Source organism: Danio rerio, chromosome 16, assembly GCF_049306965.1.
Source record: "Danio rerio strain Tuebingen ecotype United States chromosome 16, GRCz12tu, whole genome shotgun sequence".
NCBI classification, from domain to species: domain Eukaryota; kingdom Metazoa; phylum Chordata; class Actinopteri; order Cypriniformes; family Danionidae; genus Danio; species Danio rerio.
The window spans coordinates 9763183-9774487 of record NC_133191.1 but is presented as its reverse complement, the minus strand read 5'-3'; the positions used below and the strand labels follow the sequence as shown (position 1 = coordinate 9774487).

General features: G+C 38.7%; 1 long non-coding RNA gene across 1 annotated transcript; it reads right to left on the bottom strand.

The window, feature by feature from the left end:
• Nucleotides 1-48: 48 nt before the first annotated feature.
• Nucleotides 49-5520, bottom strand: LOC141378168 (uncharacterized). Its single transcript, XR_012392003.1, has 3 exons — nt 5168-5520; nt 4574-4963; nt 49-3571 (listed from the first exon to the last, which is right to left on the bottom strand). It is a non-coding gene; the product is annotated as an uncharacterized lncRNA (long non-coding RNA).
• Nucleotides 5521-11305: the final 5785 nt, after the last annotated feature.

Sequence of the window (11305 nt, the reverse complement as noted above, 5' to 3'; positions counted from 1 at the left end):
TGAAAAATTCAGACAAACATTTCGATCGCCTCCTGCTGGTTTGGATGTAGTGAATATAAGAAACGCTCCGTCTCCATGCACGCAATGTGATTATGAGGAGCCTACAGTAGACTACATGGTTATTTTAATGTCAAATGTCGCGAGCGCAATGTCAGAAGGCGAGTGCATTCGTGGGTTCTTATATGGGTAAAGTAAGCTACAATTATTGGTGTGTCATTTATTATTACCGTTCTTTATTATCATTTATTGTTGTAAGGGATTGAAAAATTCATATATGGGCCATTAAAAGCAAAGATTTGGCACTTATGGCAAAATGTAATCTGGATGTGAGCATAATGTGGCCAATGTGGAAAATGATCAATTTGGCGCAAATGATGGAGGACAAATGTGGGCCACAGTTGGCAAAAATGAGGCATAACTTAGTCATTTAAGGGTAATCTGGGTCTAAACCTCAAGTGGCTCACATGTGTAGGTGCAAATGTGGCCCAGTTATCTTAAGACATATGTGAGTTACTTTTAATAAATATTAGGCACAGCAAGCTCTGGCTATTGTGGCTGTGAGCCTAATGTGGCCCAGAGAAAATATGGCAAATGTGGCTTAGTTATTTTAAAACATATGTGGGCCACAGTGTTGACTAAAGTCACCATCATGGAAAACAGTGTTTGCTTTAGTTGGTCTCATGGCCCTGAACCTCTTTATATAAATTTTCTTATGGGCTGCTGTAACCCTTAAGAACTTTGCCTAAAAAGATTAATCATTACAGCAACAAGCCAAGTAAAAAACTTAACGTAAAATTAGGTGAGGCACAATCTGCACATCTCCCAGACTGACCAGCTAAGACCAGGCTGGAAATGGTCAAATCTCCTCTAAAACCAGCCAAATCTGGTCTAAGCAGTTTTTTTTTCAGTTGGGTCAACACCTTTGCTTCGACTTTTCAGTGTTTCATGAAGCCTTGATATGCCCACCACTATTCAGAGCCTCACGCTTGTCAAACAAACCAGGAATCACACCTGGGCATGGTTTGGATAGCATAGTGTGAGTGCACCTCTTAAACAGGGATGTTCAAACTCTGTCCTGGAGGGCCAGTGTACTGCTGAGTTTAGCTCCAACTTGCTTCAAACCACCTGCCAGGATGTTTCTAGTATGTCTAATAAGAGCTTGATAAGCTGGTGCAGGTGTGTTTAATTAAGGTTGAATCTAAACTCTTCAGAACACTGGCCTTCCAAGACCAAGTTTGGACACCTCTGTTTTAAACATTGGCTCTACTACTCTCCTCCACAACGGTAACATTAAGGGAAGCAGAAATATGACAGTTATTTTATGGTTTCATTAAAGTTTTTTCTTTGTTTTTACGATAAACTAGTGGCAGCTGTGGTTGCCTGCAATCTGCTGTTTTTGTTCTACAGTTTACTTCCATAGTTTAAATTAACATGACATTACTGTTGAAATAATTTTTTTACATTGTGTTTTTACATCTCACACCTTCAATTAAATGATATATGAGGATTAATGATGAACAAATGAAGAAAATACTGAAGGAAAAAAAACGTAACAAAAACTTTAAAACTTACTTCAGTCACAGCTTTGTAAGAAAATAACCTTAAGTACAACAAATTATTAAATCACAAAAATATATTCAGATGATTAAACAACTCTACAAACAGCATCGGCAGTTACACTTTTTCAGTCTACACGTTTTTCTTGATATAAAGGTTTACATTTTAAGTCACCATCATGGAGAATAGAGTTTGCTTTAGTCAGTAATACGACAAGCAATTAAACAAATCTGGTGATGTTGATTTTGTTTTTAGAGGCAGAACTTGTCCTGGAGTAATATAATATGATTCAGCCCTGTTATTCTATGATCAATCCAGTATTAAATGTAACTTAAGATGCTTCCATGTGCCACTGGATTCCAAAGGTTTTAAGCATAGCTTGGACAAAAACAACTTGCTCTGTGGTATGCTTTAGATTCAATGAGACATCAAGAATCAGCGTATGAACCTCAACAACAGTGACAATTAACAAAACGAACAGTTTAACTCACAAACAGGCTACTAAAAGTCTCAACATAACATGAATCAAAACTACATCATTTCAGTCTACTACATCATTTATTTATCCTGAAATGCATGATGGAATTTATGTACAGTGCCACACCCAGCATGCATTGCAGCATGGAACATATTGTTTTCATTCTTGAGGTCTGAGCCTTTTTTGTTGTTGTAACTGAACTGTTTTTTATTTTATTTTAAAACTTTGTAAAGGAACTAGATAGGTTTTATTAATAAAAAAAATACCTGGAACTTCAACATAGTAACTATAAATAAGGTGAACTAATGCACAAGATCAGTTAATCGTGCCTTTTAATGAAGTATTTATCAGAATAAGTGTAGATTTATCTAAGTATTGACTTTCCAGCTTTTGTGTTATAACAAAAGTGATTTTAAACTAAGTTAAAGCAGCCAGAAGTAAAAAATAATTAAATTTAGATGACATAGGTCAAGAGCACAATTAAACCAGACACTCACCTCCATTATGGTGACACACACGCAAAATGCCTAAACGTCTGCTAATGCTTCATAAGAACTGTATACATTAAAGCAGTCAGTAATAAGTGAATCTGTTGATGCTGTTTGTGGAGTTGTTTAATGATTCTCTGCTGAGACTGAAAATATTTTATTTTAATTTATTTCCCTTTAGCTTAGCCTTTATTTATCAGAGGTTGCCAAAGAGGAATGAACCACCAACTTATCCAGCACATGTTTTACGCAGCAGATGCCCTTCTAGCCACAACCCTGCACTGGAAAACACCCATACACTCAAATATTTTTTTTTACTATCACCCACATTTTATTAACAGCTCAAATCTGTTCAAGCAATCCATAGCCTTGCACCATGTCAGTCAACCACACAGAGGTGCTCTTGTGCTGCAGTTTGAAGCACTGCTTATTTTATGCAACTGTGATCACCGTGACCACTCTCACACTTTTAAAGCTTTCTCTCATAAGCGTGGCTTCAAGTAACCTTTAATTTGATTAAATACAAGCTACATTTTGAGTTAATTTAATTAATGATCGTCTGTGATTGTGAAATTAGCCAAATAAAAGGTTAAAGCATTGCATGGCCATTCTGATTTACATGTATTTATGTCATGGGAATCTGATCAATTTACTGAGTCAGACAACGGTTAGAGCAAAGCAAAAATCTGTTCACTGCAATAATACTGCAGGGTGACATCCATTACACACATAGAGTGAATGTGTTAGAGACAGTGCCCCCAGCTGTGAGTTTTTATACCCCTCAGTGCACATACACTCAAGTTTGTGCCAAATTTAGGAAAGATACTTCTCTATTTCAAGGCTAATGAGTCTGCTCTAGTTTTCTAAATCAAATCTGGGTCTGCAAAAATGTTTGTGGGTTGGCCTTAGCAGTTACACCCAGGTTTTCTGAGCAGTCTACAAAATATAACAGTTGATCACTATTTTTTTTAAAGAGTTTATTAGTCTTGGGTCTCAAAAGCCTTTATTTTGTACATTTTCAAAAAGTCACACTGCCATTGATGTTGGCCTTAAAGGGCCATGACACCCCGCACTTTCGGTTAAAGTCTACTTCAGAATTTTTTCAAAAGATGCATGATTAATGGGCGTGGAGCTCCGCGAGCATCGGGCAGGAGTGGGCGTAGCCAGCAGGGGAGAATGTGAGCGAACTACTGTTGTTGACAGTTTGCTCACTAAATAAGACAAAACGTGAGGAGACGCATGAGTGTATAGTTTACAAAGTTAAAATGCAAAGAAATGAACAGTGATTTAGTGCCCTGCTACATTTGTTATTCGTAATTTCATATACACATAACCACAATTTATATCATTATAAAGATAAGTGTGTTCATGTAAACCCTATAAAAGAGGACTTTTCCCTCAATCCCCGTATCCAGCAGACTCAGTGCAGCAGGTCTCCTGACCTGTCTATTTTAACCATTAGCCCTGCTGGTAATCTGGAGGATTTAGGCAAACACAGCAGCACGGCGATGTGTCTGAATGTGAACGAACTCCTGATAAAAGACAGCTGCTCTTGTGCTGCTCTCCCGACAAAAATGCAAGCGGCACACACAGCTTTGCTGTATGATCGGCCCTGACAAGATCGCGGGGGAAAACATGCAACAAACCCCGTGGATCATGGAAACAAACGCATATGAGCCTTCATGAACGGCTAAAAACTGTGTGCTTGGGTCCGTGTCTCACAGCTCGGGCTTGACTCTGGTAGGTTTGGCAGGTCTCATGAATAATTAAGCAGCCGGCTCTTCTCATAGGATAAGAAAACTCCGCTATGAATAATAATAAGAAACCGACGCGTCATCATTGCACTTGTAGTACATCGCTACGTCGCCGATTTTGATACCGCCCCAAAAATCATTTTAAACCCGGAAGCTGAAATTAGCTGACAAAAGCTCAAAATTATCCAGTTTTCCCCACAATTACAGCTGACAGGTGCTAACATTGTCCTAACTGATACTCAACACACACAAATCTGTTAATATATATAAAAAAAGTTCTCCAGTGTGTCCTGAACCTTTAAAGTCAGCATGAAAAGAAAGTTAAGATTCTTAAGTCCTTTTTTTCTGCTGTCATGACGTACATTCTATTGAAACAGTGTTTGATTTAATCCTTTGGGTACAGACTGGATCGTTGGAAGGTGTGTGTTGCTAACAAAATGGAGGACAATTTGAATGCCAGTTTGCACTCAGTTGTGGAGGGTTTTACCGTCTGGTTCAGAGTGTTTTTATATGCCTGATGATGACGAGAATGAGGAGCTAAATTTTACGTATGGATATGTATCATCCATTTGAACTAGTGCTGAAAAGTTTAAAGGAAGTTTGTTAACTCGGCAGTGGCAGTTCTAGATCAAAGTAACCTAGAGGGGGCCAGGCAGTGGGCACACTTTAACATACATCACAAACTACTTGAGGCAGGGGTCACCAATCTCGGTCCTGGAGGGCCGGTGTCCCTGCAGGGTTTAATTCCAACTTGCCTCAACGCACCGGCCTAGATGTTTCAAGTATACCCAGTAAGACCTTGATTAGCTTGTTCAGGTGTGTTTGATTAGGGTTGGAACAAAAATCTGCAAGACAGCGGCCCTCCAGGAATAAGTTTGCTGACCACTGACTTTTATTTAATTATTCCGTTATTTTTATGCAGCACTCTACAGACTACAAGCCAATTAAATAACTTAAACGTAAATTAAACTTCCATGTTAAATTATCTGACAAATAACTTTGTATTGTAATGGGATAACACATTTTTAACATTCAAGTACATCAAGGCTCATTTTTGCACCCGTCAACTTAAACATGTACAGTTGAAGTCATTTTTTTGTCCTCCTGCTAATTTAAAATAAATTTTTCCAATAATCTTTAACAAGCAAAGAAATTTTCATATATTCAATGGAAATATTCAGTATTTCCTATAAAACAAAAATAGTTGCTCTGGAGTCATAAAAAGTCTAATTTCTTATAGTTTTTATATTAAAAAAGAAAAATAAATATTTTTATGGTTTTAAACATTTAAGGTTTTAATTTTAATATAAACTTTGTATTGTTTTGATTGTCTATGGAACCAGTTAAAATGACTTAATTGTTCTAACTTGTCTTTAAATCTTTTCATCTTTAAATTACGCTTTAATCTGACTACTACAGGGTGGGCCAATTACATGGATACACCTTAATAAAATGGGAATGGTTGGTGATATTAATGTCCTGTTTGTGGCACATTAGTATATGTCAAGGGGCAAACTTTTGAACATGGGTGATGACCATGGTGGCCACATCAAACCTATTGGGAATTTCACAAGAAAAACAATGGTGTGCTTGGTTTTAACGTAACTTTATTCTTTAATCATTTATTACAATAACTATTATACAGTTATATTATATTCAAGACTTGTAAACAAAAAGTTTGTTCAATTGAATTCAGCTTTATTTGTATAGCGCTTTTACAATTTAGATTGTGTCAAAGCAGCTTCACATAAATGGTCATAGTAACTGGAACAGTGTAGTTCAGTTTTTAGTGTTTAAGTTCAGTTCAGTTTAGCTCAGTTCAGTGTGATTTAAAATCATTACTGAGAGTTCAAGCACTGAAGAGCAAATTCATCGATGCGTAGCTCTACCAATCCTGAACCATGCGAGCCAGTGGCGACAGCGGAGAGGGAAAAAAAACTTCACCTGATAGGAGAGTGAAGAAAAAAAACCTTGAGAGAACCCAGACTCAGTTGGGCACGACCATTTTAATTTCTCCGCTGGCCAAAAGTCTTTTGCAGAGCTCCAGTTCCTTACTGATTTATTTTTTGTGTGTGTTTGTCACACTTTAATGTTTCAGATCATCAAACAAATGTAAATATTAGAAAAGATAGCACAATTAAACACATGCAGTTTGTAATTGAAAACAAAATCCAAAACTACATAGTCGTGTGTGAAAAATGTTTGCCCCCTAAACCTAATAACTAGCTAATAACCCGGCCGACCATCCTCCTGCAGACCCACCATCCACAGAGGGAGCCGCGAGGGGTCGGTGCATTGTGGAACGTGTGGTGATCAAAGGTTTGGACCACGACAACCCCACACAGAAAGTAGCTCTTGGGACATGGAATGTCACCTCACTGGAAGGGAGGGCTTCCCTTTGTAACCAATTCTGTTCATAATTTTTATGGACAGAATTTCAAAGCACAGCCTTGGGGGTCCGATTCAGCGACACACATGATTTCATTTCTATTATTTGCAGACAATGCTGTTCTGTTGGCTTCATCGAACATGGGCCTTCAGCACGCACTGGGGCGGTTTGCTGCTGAGTGTGATGTGGCTAGGATGAGAATCAGCACCTCCAAGTCTGACGCCCTGGTGCTCCACCGGAAAAAGGTGGTTTGTCATTTCTGAGTTGGAGGAAAGTCCTTACCCCAGGTGTAGTAGTTCAAGTATCTTGGGGTTTTGTTCATGCGTGAGAGAAGACTGGAACGTGAGATTGACAGGCGGATTCGTGCAGCGGCAGCGGTAATGCAGTCAATGTATTGGTCTGTTGTGGTAAAGGAGGAGCTGAGCCGTAAGGCAAAGCTCTCGATTTACCGGTCAATCTACGTTCTTAATCTCACCTATGGTCATGAGCTTTGGATCATGACTGAAAGGGTAAGATCTTGGATACAAGCGGCTGAAATGAGTTTCCTTCGCAGGGTGGCAGGGTGCACCCTTATAGATAGGGTGAGGAGCTCTCTCACCTGGGAGGAGCTCGGAGTAGAGCCGCTGCTCCTCCACTTCGAGAAAAGGCAGCTTACATATTGGGACACAAACCTTTCAAACGCTTGTCAGTGTCAGATTATTTTCCCAATATCTCAGGGAAAATCAATGTTTTCTGGCAAAACTGAGATGAACCTTTATGTCCTGTTTGCTCTGAAATTGTTTTCATCTTTGAACTCTGCCATGCAAACCATTTTTGCTAGGGATGAGTAATACCAATATTTTTCTTTTTGATCCTATACTAAACATTTCAAGACAAGTATCATCAATATCGATATCAATACTTCAATAAAATGTTTTAATCACCTTCAGTGTTATTATTAAATAAAATACAACAATAATAATTTACATAACACCTTATATATCAAAACAATAACACACGGCACAAACCTTGTTTAATTAAAAACATTTACATTTCTCCCCATTCACTGTTTGTATTTTATTTAAAGAAATGAAGGTTGACACTGTTTTTTAGGTTGTTTTTGAAGAGTAAAATATAATCAAATATTTGCCTAAAAAAATAAACCATTGATAACGGTCAATATACTGGAATGGGCTGAAAAACAAAGAAGGGTCATCTATGGGGCTAGAATTGCTTCAACTTTAAATCAGTCAAGTCAGCATCATTTCAAGTCAAAGTTAAATCAGTAGAACTTCAGATTGAATCTTACATTTAAAATTGCATTCTTTATTTGTGCATTCTGACATACACAACAAGCCTGGAAACAGATTTATATGTTTTTGTGAAGGAACAACAGTATGTTGAAAATTTTCCCCCTTAGCCTATTTCTTCTTTGACTGTTGCACGCCTTTGCTTTGGAGAAAATTCTCTCAGAAAGAACAGATGATGTCGTGATCCCAAAATATTTTTTGCTAGTTTGCTAAGAGCTTGGAATGTTTGCCCATGATTTCTCCACCAATTGAATGGGTCTCGGTTTCGAGGAACTACTTTCTCCTCAGCATAGCAACGCATTTCAATTATATAATGACAGCTCTGTGATTGTTGTTGTTGAGCTAATAGAACCTGGACGTCAAAATCCTCCCATTGTCTCCTTTAAATGTAGCTGATTCAGTATGAGCAGTCATTAAAGGAGTCACTGATGAGCTTGCTGTAGGTAATGACACAGACCTTATGATAGATGTTGAGGTTGCTTCTTGTGGTACAGCAGCTTACTCAGATGTGACCACTCTACATATCAGAGAGGAGCTGTTTTTTCACTGCTTTAACATGATCTTGATCACAAAATGCAAGATGCTTAAACCTGATATCCACAAAGGCACTGGCACAAGGCTAAATGTGGCACCAACTTTTAAAGGGTCACGAAACACCAAAACACATTTTTTGAGCTGTTGACAGTCGTATATGTGTCCCACACTGCTAAAAACACTATTAGGACACTTATATTTCACTAAATAACTAGCGTAAGTGTAAATTGGTTGTTTTTGCGTTATTTTAAGCAAATTCGTACTTCCGGTTTGAAACGAATTTTTTGAAGTTTGTCGCGAGGGGCATGAATGAATTTCCTCAATGAAAGAGCCAAACTGCAGTTAAAGTCCACCATTTAATAATTTAACAAATAATTCGACTACAGATGTCCACGTAGGTTAAACACCATCACGTTCTTCTGTGTGTGTGTGTGTGTGTATATTTTGACTCTAAAATCTCGCGCGTGCCCAAATAGACACTCCCACACCATTCCACTTTAGTTCCTCCGACACTCCCCCCTAAACAGAGCTGGACACGCCCACTTTTCTGACTTTTTCCTAAGTAGAGGTGTGAAAACACCCTGCTGAAACGAGAGGGTTTCATGACCCTTTAAAGTGTGGGCAAAACATGGGTACACCCATGCTTACACCCAGCCTTATGCACTGCAAAAACCATATTTACAACGCTGTCTGTAACAACCGCAAGCACTTTTGAGTTATGCCCCATTCTTCAGAAATTATTTTTAGTTCTGCACTAATGTTATCTTTCACTACAAATTTAATATCTTTGATAATCTTAAGAACAGCGCAGTGATGCAGTGGGTAGCAAGAAGGTCATTGGTTTGAGCCTCTACTGGATCAGTTGGCATTTCTGTGTGGAGTTTGCATATTCTCCCTGTGTTGGCAAGGGTTTCCTCTGGGTGCTCTGGTTTCCCCCACAAATCCAAAAACATGCGCTATAGGCATGGCTTAATTCACGTCGGTCACGGATCCAGCACCTCATTTTACCAATCACCCTCTTTAACCACCCTCCTCCCTCATCCGCTGTTCACTTTTACTTTCGTCCGCAACTCCCTATAAATTTGACTCTGTCCTCATTCCCCACATCAATTCTCTTAGGGTGCTTTCACACTTGGTTCATTTGCCTGGACCGGACTCAAGTCTGATGGTCCCCCTTTGCAACCTTCTCGGTTGGTTTGTGTTCACACTGTCTTTTTTTCTTCTAAACCCCGGTACACTTGATTCATTGAGCTGCTGTTTTGTTTACAACCGCTGCTAGGTGACGGTTACGAGAGCAAAACACCGTAATGGAAAGACGTTTGCACATTGCGGTCAATTTGCTTTTACTGAATCTTAGTTTTTATACATACAGAAAGAGACTCGCGTCCATCTGCCGCAAAAATATTATAAACATTCAGAACATCATTGAGTGTCTGCAGAAGCTGTTTTTGGGGGAGACAAGCAGACATCACTGTGTATCACTGTGTTTGTTGTGGCTCAGTCCCACTTGTCACCAATGTACGAAACGTGACACACACACACATGAACGAACGTTATGAAAATGATAGTTTGTTGTACAGTTGGGGGTTCACTTCCGTTATTTGGTACGATCGCATTCATATCAGAATTGAACTGTACCAGAGTTCGCATGAAACGTACCCCAGACCACCTCTTTCAGGCAGACTCGGGTACGGTTCACAGGTGGGCACCAGAGTTTACACTAGCTAAACATACCGTACTATGACGTCAAACGAACCCGGGTGTGGACCAAAAGTGCTATTGTGAAAGCACCCTTAGTGTTAAAATGGCATTTTATATTTTATATTATTTTATATTATATTATTCTTGAAATTATTATTACATATAGCATATTCTAGCCACCCCTGATCTTTGAAAATAGTCTAAATCTCATTCCAGCTTTTCTTTGGTATATAGACTGTTGCTGAGTGATACAATTGAGATATAATCAAATAACAGATAAGAAAAGAAAATATTAATTTAAATAGATATAATCAAGCATATTTGGTTAACAATATGTGGGCTGGGAGATTCACCTACTCATATAATGGCAAGGCAGTTTGTCTGTTAAACACAGGGAGGAGATGTACTGTGCTGGGCCAAGTGGCTTAAAGGGGGTGGAAGTTAAAGGCCAGCCAGGGGCGACTTTCAATAGAGCACAGTAAGTGAGGTGCTCTGTCACACACAAAACCCTGACCCAGAAACAGCATCTTCAGCACGGTGTCTAGGAAAGGCAAGATAAAGAATAAAAACTATTTAAAATATAAAATATGTGGTAAAATCGACTTAAAAGGAATTTGAAAAGAACAGAAATACACAAATGGTGTGATTTGTCATACGTTGTACAATGCTTATTAAGTAAAGGCACAGCTAAACAGATGTGTTTTAAGGCTTCATTTGAATGTGCCTAATGTTGGAGCACATCTGATCACTTCTGGAAGCTGGTTCCACATTCATCTTGCTGTATTTAATCCCAATGGTCTGCTATGTTTGTATTTATTTCTACAAGTATTCAATCAATGAGAGAAACAAGTTGAGCAGATACCAGGCAGTCCATCCCAGTGGCTGTTCCACTGTTTAGGTCTGATATCAGCATGACAGTCTTATTGTCTGTTGTAAGACAACACATTCCAATCTCTGGGAGGTAGTTTAACAATGTCTGGGCATTGGGCACCCTCAAGAGCCAGATCTTGACTTTGAGTGTTGAAGTCATAAACAGCAGGGATTTGGCACTCTTTTCTGAAGTCATCTTTTGTTTGACTTTGTTTTGGTCTGTTGTGCCAAATCTCACAATTGCT